The 12,721-nt window shown below is 32.4% G+C and overlaps 2 long non-coding RNA genes across 2 annotated transcripts; both read right to left on the reverse strand.

The window, feature by feature from the left end:
- Positions 1–3,408: 3,408 nt before the first annotated feature.
- LOC127705599 (uncharacterized) lies at positions 3,409–7,293 on the reverse strand. Its single transcript, XR_007983920.1, has 2 exons — positions 6,366–7,293; positions 3,409–5,967 (listed from the first exon to the last, which is right to left on the reverse strand). It is a non-coding gene; the product is annotated as an uncharacterized LOC127705599 (long non-coding RNA).
- Positions 7,294–8,889: 1,596 nt separating this feature from the next.
- On the reverse strand, positions 8,890–12,660 carry LOC127705598 (uncharacterized). The gene is made up of 2 exons (XR_007983919.1): positions 12,499–12,660; positions 8,890–10,133 (listed from the first exon to the last, which is right to left on the reverse strand). It is a non-coding gene; the product is annotated as an uncharacterized LOC127705598 (long non-coding RNA).
- Positions 12,661–12,721: the final 61 nt, after the last annotated feature.

The following is a 12,721-nucleotide window of genomic DNA, read 5'->3' on the forward strand; positions in this document are numbered from 1 at the left end:
CAACAAATTTATTGTACTAAATTGCTCGTTATATCCTAAAGATGATTTGTCAAATTTAACTGAATCAATTAGTAGACTCTATATGACAGTTTATTTCCCCTTTTGAATTTGACATAAGTGATATGACAATGTATCACATGAATGGTAAGTAATACAGACCTAAGGTACGTGTATTTGAGGTCCTGGGTTCATAAAAATAAATTTGAGGTCAAGGTCAACGGTCAAGGTCATGTTCTAAATTTTGACTTTTCATTGTTCCGAGATCTCCATAACCGTAAAAGAAAGCGACAAATTAATTTTACTAAATTGCTCGTTATATCCCAAGGATGATATGTCAATTTTAACCGAATCAATTCGTAGACTCCATATGACAGTTATTTCCCCTTTTGAATTTGACATAAGTGATATTTCAATGTATCACATGAATGGTAAGTAATACTGACCTAAGGTATGTGTATTTGAGGTCCTGGGTTCATAAAAATAAATTTGAGGTCAAGATCAAAGGTCAAGGTCATGTTCTAAATTTTGACTTTTCATTGTTCCGAGATCTCGTCTGACAATCTTAGAGATATATTTAAAAGAACTAGTGCAAAATTTTTGCCTCATTGTGATGAAGATATGATACATTTGGTCTGAAACAATCCAATGACATCTTATAGGAGTTATTGTCCCTGAAATGATTCAATTTAAGGTTAATTGATCATTTCTCCAACTTGGTACATGATAAAGCCATAGGGTCTTTTGCAAACTGTTGGTTGACATATGAACTTGAAAAATATCAACCGGAAGTGACCTTGAGTAAACCGGAAGTAGCCATTTTTGCACTTATTTCATGGAAAAGTACCTAGAAACTATGTTTTTTAAATATGCATACATAAACCTATCATTAGGGACCGGAAGTGACCTTCACTAAACCGGAAGTACCTAATATCACCACTATTATAGGCAAAAGTATATAGAAACCATATATTTTTGGAATCAGTGTAAATAAAGCTATCATGTGAGACCGGAAGTGATATTTTTTAAACTGGAAGTTGACAATTATCTCCCTTATTTCAGGCAAAAATGTTTAGCAACATTTATTCATTGAGAATCGGTATGAAGAAACCTATGCTTGGAAGCTAATAGTAACTTTGAGTAAACCGGAAGTAGCTTCTCATCAATAATTTAAAAAATTGATGTGGCTGAGCAATTGGTTTTTAATTTCTTTTTTTTTGTTTTTTGGCCCTGTTGTTGTATGTCTTTGTTTATAATTTTATTATTTTGTCCTTTTGGTATCCTATTTTTTTCATAAAATTGTTTAATCCGATTAAAATACAGATCCTGTGTCCACACTTTGGATCTGACAACACTCCATTCTACTTTCAGACAAGGCTCCATTCTACTTTCAGTTCTGCTAATTATTTCATTAGCCAATGAAATTCCTGTTTAACATAATTTTGTTACTGTGTGCCTTTCCAACATAAATAAAATGCTCTGCTGGGTGCAGCTTGATACGACCGCAGAGGTCGAACCCTGAACAGTTGGGGCAAGTATGGACACAACATTCAAGCTTGATACAGCACTGAATTTGGAATGTGATTAAATATTTGACACAGCATAGGTTTCTGACACAGAATGAATGTGGTCTAAGAACTTAAAAATTTTTAATTTACCTTTTCAAACCATATCATTATTATTTGCTTTTATATATAAATCAGAAATAACCAATTTAAAATGGAAAATTTTAAAGAAAAAAAAAAGGAAAAAAAGGGAAAAAAAATCCCTCTCCCAAATTTGTTGAACCCCCTTATGATTCATCACCCCCAAACTCAATCCCAGCCTTCCCTTTGTGGTATGGTACCTTACAGTACAATTTCAGAGAGATCCATACACTTGAACACAAGTTATTGTCTTGAAACTAGAAAAATACTTGTTTTTAGGCCCCTTTTTGGCCCCAAATTCCTAAACGTTTAGGGCAATTACCCCAAAACTCAAACCAAGCTTTCCCTTTGTGATATGGAACCTTGTAGTACAATTTCATAAAGATCCATACACTTACACACAAGTTATTGTCCTGAAACTAGAAAAATGCTTGTTTTTTACCCCTTTTTGACCCCTAATTCCTAAAATTTTGAGGCAATTACCCCCAAAATCAATCCCAGCCTTCCCTTTGTGGTATGGTACCTTGCAGTACAATTTCAGAGAGATCCATACACTTGAACACAAGTTATTGTCTGGAAACTAGAAAAAAATGCCTATTTCTGGGCCCTTATTCCTTAACGTTTTGGGCAATTACCTCCAAACTAAATTCCAGCTTTCCCTTTGTGATCTGGAACCTTGTAGTACAATATCAGAAAGATCCATACACTTACACACAAGTTATTGTCATGAAACTAGAAAAATGCTTATTTTTTTACACCCTTTTTGGCCCCTAAAGTTAGAGTGCGAAAACCAATGTGTCTTTGGACGACGACGACGACAACAACGACAACGTCATACCAAGATACGACCACAAATTTTTTTGGCAGTCGTATAAAAATAAACTGTTGACACAGAGATATGTCTCGCCTGTCAGCATAAAATTCAGAAAAAGACAATCTGATGGACAGCAACATTACTAATTAATTCAATGTCGCTGGACCAACTAGTGGGTGAGGCCTCGAAATGCTTGACAAACTGAGATGTACAAATAGCAATGTAACTTTATAGAAAATATTGTCTATTGTAAGTAGTTCATATCAAACTAACTTTAGCAGAAAACTTATCATTGAAAATTGCTTATTAATTGAAAGTCACTGAACCATGGCCTAGGGAGCAGGGCCTCAAAATAGTCCTCAAACTAATATGTACTGATAGCAATGCAACTTCACACAAAATATCATTGATCTATCACTAGTAGTTCCTATCAATCTAACTTAAGCAGAATACTTAACATTGAAAACAGCTAATTAATTCAAAGTCATTGGACCAATGCCTAGGGGGCAGGGCCTCAAAATAGTCATCAAACTGATATGTACTGATAGTAATGCATCTCCATACAAAATATCAATGATCTATCTCAAGTAGTTCCTATCAAACTAACTTAAGCAGAAAACTTAACAATTGTTGACGCCGTCATCACCGTCGCCGGAAGAGCAATCCCTATGTCTCGCTTTCCGCGACTTTCGTTGCAGGCAAGGCAAAAACCAGAGGAACATATAAGGTTTTCAAAACAGACAGTAGAATGGAATGTTATCAGATCCTTGTAAGCAAAGCAAGGACGCAGGATCTCTATTTTCATATAGATGTGCACATTGTTAAAATATGATTCTCTGAGGTTTTCCAAGGGTGTTAGAATCAATCCTACAAATCAAGATAATTGTTGTTGTTTGCATTGCAGTTGTCTATTCCATATCAGGGCTGTAACTACACAATAAAACCAAAAGGTGAAAACATTAAAGGTTTATTTACTAAAACTTAACATTTACAAGCAGTTAAATTGTTATTTAAGTCTAAAACATAAATGATGTAAGCAAAAAAACTAAAATAAAACTAAACAAATAATAAACAATTTAAAGTATAAGTATGTTATTAAATAGTAACCTTGTTTAGGATATACCCTGTATCCCTGAAATCTTTGAATTGAATATCCCTTGAAAAAGGAGTTCTGTATCCATTAATATAGAAGTATTCTACACCAAAGCACAAAAGTGCCCATTTAACATGCGTAGTAAGCCATACTTTGTTTAAAATTCTTAAACAAGACTCAAATAATACAGATTCTTGAAAGATACAAGATACTTCAGGCATTTCTATTGCTATAAAATAAGGAGATGTGGTATGAATGCCACATAGACAACTATCCACCTTAGTTCTATATAGAGCAAAACCCATAGTTATTTTTATTTTGAAAATAACTTACTCTTTTCTTATTCATGTTCTAACAAAATATTAAAAAAAGGTAGACTTGATTACTTTACAATGAATTTGACAGTGACATTCTCGTACAAATTATGTGATCAGATCTGTTTCTACAGACACATTGTTATTTTATCACAAAAGAACCTTTAGAAAGTTTTTGAGAGTTCTAATGTCCTTTTTGATTTCAATACTAATGCTGTATTATGCATTAGTGTTTTCAAAATTCAAAAGTATCTCTAGAAACAACTAAAATTTTCAAACTCACCTGAATTAATAAAAAATATAGAAATGTGCATCATTTGCAGGGAATATTATAAATACAAGTACATTTTGTACTGAATAAATAATAATATATAAAATATATCTCCATATTATCTCTCTATTAGACACTTGTATACAATGTATGTTCATTCCTATATTAAACAACCAACTATATTACGTCTATAAATCTGAATCAGGGTTATAATAAATATAGATAAAATAAATGAAAATGTATAGATAGTGCTTCAATAACTTTGAAAAGACAACAATATTTCTGCTATGAGCAGCCTAAGTAGAAAATGTGTTATAATAATTCATCAAGTACGCTTAATGCAAAAAGTTAGAAATCAGGTATTGAGATATAGGATAAAGATATATAAATATGTTACTCTTGACTACTTCAAATCATGGAGATATTACATTGCATGACTGTCTTTATACATTTTTTTCCATAGATCTGTCAAATGGGATTTTGTAAACTTGCCATTCTTTTCTAGATGGTGTATTCCTGACAAATTATTAATTGCTGTAATATTTTTGGCTGTTAAATTGATCCTTGTTAATGTGATTCTTACAGATCACCAAAGTTAATCAAGGACATTTCTTAACTTCACTCTCACTTTAGTCTTTTTGTTGTGATGGACAAATTCTAATTATTTTGAAATGTTTGCCTTGTTATACCCGTACCAAATGTGGCAGCTTTATTAGCATAATGAAAAGATTGGTAAAGCATACATGTATGTGTATTTATAGCATCAAATATAACATAACCTCATGAAATGTGAGGACAAGTGAAATGAAAGAGACATCTTCAGTAAGCTGAACACAACAAATTGTCAGGACTTAATAAAATATTTTTTTTATAAAATTGAAAACTTTTATACGGATTCATCTATAATAGCAATCACTCAGGCCAAATAGAATAAATGTGTGATTCCGGTTATTATTTATGTTTATTTTTAAAAAATAACAGGGTTGGTAGGTAGGGATTTTTGTTTATTTGGATAGTTCTTTTCTTTAGAATACACTATAACACATAGGACACATTGTGACTAAAAGATGTTTACTTGAAAAAAAATTTATGTTAGAGGAGCTAGGGGTTCAAAATAAGGGTAGCTAGGGGCTCAAAATTAGGGTAGGCTGGGAAACCAGAATCACTTTTTATTTAATTTGGCCTCATGGTATAAAGTATTTAATATCACAACCATTTTTCTACTAAACATTATACCAGACAAACCTGTATGATCAATTATTAATTCATAAAATAAAATGCTTCGCTGGGGCGCAGCTTGATACGACCGCAGAGGTCGAACCCTGAACAGTTGGGGCAAGTATGGACACAACATTCAAGCTTGATACAGCTCTGAATTTGGATTGTTATTAAATATTTGACACAGCATAGGTTTCTGACACAGAAAGAATGTGGTCTAAGAACTTGAATTTTTTTTATTTACCTATTATGTCCAAAATCAAAATACATGGTTAGATTCAGCATATCAAAGAACCCCATATTTTCAATTTTTGTTGAAATCAAACAAATTTTAATTTTGGACCCCAACTTGGACAAACTTGAAAACTGGGCCCATAATCAAAAATCTAAACACATGTTTAGATTCAGCATATCAAAGAACCCCAATAATTCAATTTTTGCTAAAATCAAACTAAGTTTAATTTTGGACCCTTTGGACCTTAATGTAGACCAATTTAAAAAACGGGACTTAAAATTAAAAATCTAAATACACGGTTAGATTTGGAATATCAAAGAACCCCAATAATTCAATTTTTGATGAAATCAAACAAAGTTTAATTTTGGACCCTTTTGACCTCAATATAAACCAATTTGATAGCAGGGCCCACAAATAAAAAATCTAAATTCATGGTTAGATTCAGCATATCAAAGAACCCCATATATTCAATTTTTGTTGAAATCAAAAAAAGTTTAATTTTGGACCCCAACTTGGACCAACTTGAAAACTGGGCCCATAATCAAAAATCTAAACACATGTTTAGATTTAGCATATCAAAGAACCCTAAGAATTCAATTTTTGTTAAAATCAAACTAAGTTTAATTTTGGACCCTTTGGACCTCAATGAAGACCAATTTTAAAAAATGGGACCCAAATTAAAAATCTAAAAACACGGTTAGATTTGGCATATCAAAGAACCCCAATAATTCAATTTTTGATGAAATCAAACAAAGTTTAATTTTAGACCCTTTTGACCTCAATATGAACCAATTTGATAGCGGGTCCCACAAATAAAAAATCTAAATACATGGTTAGATTCAGCATATCAAAGAACCTCATATATTCAATTTTTGTTGAAATCAAACAAAGTTTAATTTTGGACCCCAATTTGGACCAACTTGAAAACTGGGCCCATAATCAAAAATCTAAATACATGTTTAGATTCAGCATATCAAAGAACCCCATATATTCAATTTTTGTTGAAATCAAACAAAGTTTAAATACTGGACCCTATCTTGGACCAACTTGAAAACTGGGCCCATATTCAAAAATCTAAACACATGTTTAGATTCAGCATATCAAAGAACCCCAAGAATTCAATTTTTGTTAAAATCAAACTAAGTTTAATTTTGGACCCTTTGGACCTTAATGTAGACCAATTTAAAAAACAGGACCCAAAATTAAAAATCTAAATACACGGTTAGATTTGGAATATCAAAGAACCCCATTAATTCAATTTTAGATGAAATCAAACAAAGTTTAATTTTGGACCCTTTTGACCTCAATATGAACCAATTTGATAACGGGGTCCACAAATAAAAAATCTAAATACATGGTTAGATTCAGCATATCAAAGAACCTCATATATTCAATTTTTGCTAAAATCAAACAAAGTTTAATTTTGGACCCTTTGGACCTTAATGTAGACCAATTTGAAAACTGGACCTAAAATTAAAAATCTAAATACACTGTTAGATTCGGCATAACAAATAAATAAATGTGATCAAAGATTTTACAAATCTAATGCACCATACTGTGCAATTAAAGATTACTTCTTGAAATTTTTCAATATTTGAAATTTGAAAAAAAAATAATATTTGAAGAATAATTCTTTTTAATTTCTGAAATCTGAAATGAGAAAAAATTGACCCCCCACAATTTCTTTTTATCCCCCCCCCCCCCCCCCCCTTTTTTCCCCAAAAAATTCTTTCCCTCAAGATATGGTCATAATCTCAATTCAAATTTCCAATGGAGTTGGCAACCATAATTACCCATTTAAATTTACCATAGTGCTAACTTAATCTATTTTATAATAGAATTAAAAATATAGTGTCAAATCTTTCATATGGATTTTTTTGTAAAAAAAAAAGATGCAACATTTGCAGATATTTTTACTGGTCTTCCTTTATAAATATGTATTTCTTTAAACATAATTTAAAAGCAGTGTAAGGGAAGTAACCAAAACGTTGTATTTGGATTACCTCCCTTACACTGTTTTAAATTATCTTTATTGTTCATTAACCATTACTTTATACATAATTTAAAAGCAGTGTAAGGGAGATAATTTCAATGATGTATTTGATTTATCTCCCTTACACTGCTTTAAATTATGTTTTGTACTAAAGTATTTGTCCATTAACCAGGACAACCTTGTTTTTCCCCCTTTTTTGCCCCTAATTCCTAAACGGTTTGAGCCATAACCCCCCAAAGCAAATCCTAACCATCCCTTTGTGGTATGGAAACTTGTAGTATAATTTCAGAGTGATCCATACACCGTTCCACAGTTATTGTCTGGAAACTAGAAAATGCTTATTTTTGGCCCCTTTTTGGCCCCTAATTCCTTAACTGTTGGTACCATAACCCCCAAAATCAATCCCAACCTTCCTTTTGTGGTATTTAACCTTATGGTCAAATTTCAAAAAGATCCATTCACTTAAACTAAAGTTAGAGTGCGAAAACCAATGTGTCTTCGGACGACGACGCTGGACGACGACGACGCCGCCGCCAACGTCATACCAATATACGACCACAAATTTTTTTGCGGTCGTATAAAAAGCTATCTTCTCTTACATCTTGTCACATATTTGAATTTAAATAAATAAATAAATACAAATCAAATATCACTTCTTTCATCGTTTTGTTATATTATGAAAATATAAATTTGGAAATCATAACAATCTTATTCAGACAGATGTTCATTAATATGGAGGTCTCCCAATCATCGCAAAAACTTACACACAATTATCTTGACAATTATCAATACAAAAAATAAAGATAATATCTCATAACTGACCATTTTGTGAGTACACATAATAAACATGTTAAGATGATGAATACCATATACAATGGGTACATAATGTATATGTCCCAAATATTTCCATAAGAGCATTGTTTGGTCAAACTACATACATGTGTGGTAAGTCCCATAACTCTAGAGTGACATAAAAAATGTATCACTGACAGCCTAAAGGCAATCTTCTAAAGCATAAATGTGTAAGGGTTTTACCTGCTTACAACAAGGCCTTTTTTGGTCAAATCACATATGCATGGATGTTGCACAAATAAAACAAAATAATAAAATTAATTCAAAATGGAGGTCTTCTGACTTCATAAATACCGGTAATAATTAATCAAGGTATACTGGATTTTAAGTTAAAGTGGGTTTACAGACAATCAGACAATGCATCACAATATACTACAATACATCAATTAATAAGGTGTATAAAAACACCAAAACAAACATCTATACCTACATGTATAAATGACAAAAAAACATACAAAGAACCAAACAATATATAGCACTATCAAACAATATAAAGCAATTAAATAAATATCAACTAGCCCCAGAGCCAAACTAAGGCTAAGCAATTAATAAACTGAGAGACACATGTAAATCATTATTATTGCAAAATTAATACTCGTAACTATTCTGAATTGTTCGGTTAAAGTAAAATCTAAATAAAACATCACAATTCTCACCATGTCCATTGACCCTAACTTCAACCAAAACATAACTAACATGCTCATACAAAACATACATAGTTTCAGAACTTTCAGCTCTAACAATGCCACAATGGTTTCAACTCTAACAACGCCACACATGGTTTCAGCTCTAACAACGCCACACATGGTTTCAGCTCTTAACAACACCACACATGGTTTCAGCTCTAACAACGCCACACATTGTTTCAACTCTAACAACGTCACACATGGTTTCAGCTCTAACAACCCCAATTTTATTCTCTTACGTATACATGTATCTTACTTTTCCAATTTTCAACTTTTTTTATTCAACAAAAACGCATACTTTTTATAGTAAAACAAGTAGTATAACCTAATAAAATTACTTTTTTGTCACCAGGGCTTTTTATATACTAAAGAAAAAAATTTGAGGTAGTGTTACTTTTCAGCGCCATCTCTTTTATGTCACTGACGTTCATGTTTTTATCTGCCTTTGTATCACCTAGGTTGAGATTTATATCCTTTTTACCAATTGCATTAAAGATGGTAATGTTCTTGTGGTCTAAGTCATCACTATGACTTTTATCTGTTAGTTTATGATGTAGAGAAACTGCTGCAATCACAACTAATACCAAAATGATAAAAATTGCAAAAATGAAACAGAATGTGGCATTTCTTGATTGTCTCCGTATTTTGTCTTCCCGACTTTGTGTAAATAATCTATGTTCTCGATGAAGAAGAAGAGCAGTATCTCGTACATAAGGAGCACTATTATTGCTTGTAACAGTCGAGTAGTTGGATACAAACTGCCCTCCTTCCAAGTCATGGATGGTAGAATAGTTGGATTTCATAGGATCCATTATTTCTATACAGTCAGGACGGGTAATTGGAACACATGGTTCATCACCATTTTCGAATGAAATACTTTTTTTTGCTTCAGACATTCTTTTAGCTTATGATTATATCTAGCTATATTCAGTTGGTCCACTTTTATCTTCTCTCAGCTTTGCTGAAGTTCCAACCTTAGGTCACTGCAGTTATTCTCATCTTTTGTGAAGTAACCTAAAAAATAAACATTGTCATAATTAATTATATATGCCAACACCACTGCATAGTCCTGTTACCTGTTGAGGTGTTAATCAATTTGATGATTTTTGTCAGTTTTCAAATTATCTTTCTAATTAACAAAATACTTCCTTTTGTATTTTTATTATTATAGCTGTCAACAAATATTTCAGTATAAAATATACCGTGTGTCAAATAAAAGGCTCCAAAGGGCCCAGCTTGATACGACTGCAGAGGCAAATCTGTGTCAAAATTTTTTTTTGAATTTTTAGCTGTGACGCTTCTTCTCTTTAAAAATAAAAGTCCTTTTCAAAACAATAACTTTAGTATAAGTGTATGGATCTCTATGAAATTTAATCAAAAGGTTCAATACCACAAAAGGAAAATTTTTTTGAAAAGGACTTTTATTTTTAAAGAGTAGGAAGGGGTCACAGCTAAAAATTAAAAAAAAAAATTGGGGGGGGGGGGGGGGGGGGGGCAATTTTTCCTCAAAAGAAAATTTTAAACTTAGTAAATCTGTTTTCAGACAATATATACAAAGAACATGAAGAATTAGCAATTGACAATTTCTTAAATCTTGAGGAAAAAAAAATTGAACCCCCCAATAAAATGTTTACCCCCCCCTTTTTTCCCAAAAAAATAATTTTGAAGACATCCATACACTTAAACACAAGTTATTGTCTTACAAAATGCTCTGCTGGGCGCAGCTTGATACGACCGCAGAGGGTGAACCCTGAACAGTTGGGGCAAGTATGGACACAACATTCAAGCTTGATACAGCTCTGAATTTGGATTGTGAATAAATATTTGACACAGCATAGGTTTCTGACACGGAATGAATGTTGTCTAAGAACTTAAAAAATTCTAATTTACCTATTATGGTCCAATATCCAAAATCTAAATACATACACGGTTAGATTCAGCATATCAAAGAACCCCAATATTTCAATTTTTGATGAAATCAAACCACGTCATTATTATTTGCTTTTATATATAAATAAAAAATAACCAACTTATAACAGAAAATTTTAAAGAAAAAAAAAAGGAAAAAAGGGAAAAAAAATCCCTCCCCCAATTTTTTGAACCCCCTTATGATTTATCTACCCCAAACTCAATCCCAGCCTTCCCTTTGTGGTATGGTACCTTGCAGTACAATTTCAGAGAGATCCATACACTTGAACACAAGTTATTGTCATGAAACTAGAAAAATGCTGGTTTTTGCCCCTTTTATGACCCCTAATTCCTAAAATTTTGAGGCAAATACCCCCAAAATCAATCCCAGCATTCCCTTTGTGATATGGAACCTTTTGGTACAATGTCAGAGAGATCCATACACTAACCCACAAGTTATTGTCTGGAAGTTACAAAAATGCTTATTTTTGGCCCCTTTTTGGCCCCCTAATTCCTTAACTGTTGGTACCATAACCCCCAAAATCAATCTGAACCTTCCTTTTGTGGTATTGACAACGACGCCAACGTCATACCAATATACGATGAGGTCGTATAAAAACTAGAAAAATGCTTGTTTTGGCCACCTAATTACTAAAGGGTTGGGACCATCACCCCCAAAAAACAATCCCAACCTTCCTTTTGTGGTATTGAACCTTTTGATTAAATTTCATAGAGATCCATACACTTAAACTAAAGTTATTGTCCGGAATCCAAATGTATGATTTGAATTTATATTCAACTGAAGATTTCTTGCTGTTGTGCAATACACTGTGCTGTTGTGCAATACTTAGTAAATATGTTTTCAGATGAAAAGTTTATAAAATGTGTTCAAAAATGAAACTACGTCATCCGAGCTGCAATAAGTGATCGTTTGAGAAATTTTGATCGCCCTGTGAAATCGATCTAGCTGGAACACTGTATATTTACTTTATGAATACACCTCATTGCTATTTGTTCGCCGGGACATCACAAAGGTTCCCATAAGATTTTGACGCCACAAAGGATAAGTGATTGCTGTAAGATGTACAATGTCAATAGTTCAAGTGTCGCATATTCCAAATAGGTATAAGGTCTACATTGTGAAATAGTGTGGCTGATCTGGATTTGTGGTCTCGACTCGAGCATCAAATAACACAACACAAAAGAAAGAGTGTCTGTTATGGCCTTAAGCTTGTTATCTTCTAATAGTTCTATTTCAAATACAGAAATATATTTCAGGGCTGAAAAATTCATATCGGGAGTTTATTCTCATTTTAGAAGAAGTCGAAGAGTGCCTGGTACAAATTTAAACAGCTGTTTCATCAGTGGAATCCATTTCTGTATGAGTACGTTGTGGATACCCATAGGCAATAGCCAAATTATACTGGCTTAAATACAACGGTTCTTTCTAATCATTAGATACAGTACTTACCAAACACATTTTTATAAACATGATAAAGAATGATTATCATTTCACATAAAATATTTCATTCAATAATGTATTGCTGTAGCCAAGCTAAGTGTGGTGATAACCAGAATAATCTGGATAATACACAACTGCAAACTGGAAAAAAATGAGTAATCACATGATCAAGCAACACAATTTCTTCATTCAAAAAGGTATTTTTTCCCCGTTAACAAACACAATAATGATT

The sequence above is a fragment of the Mytilus californianus genome, unplaced genomic scaffold, assembly GCF_021869535.1.
Source record: "Mytilus californianus isolate M0D057914Y unplaced genomic scaffold, xbMytCali1.0.p SCAF_6, whole genome shotgun sequence".
NCBI classification, from domain to species: Eukaryota; Metazoa; Mollusca; class Bivalvia; order Mytilida; family Mytilidae; genus Mytilus; species Mytilus californianus.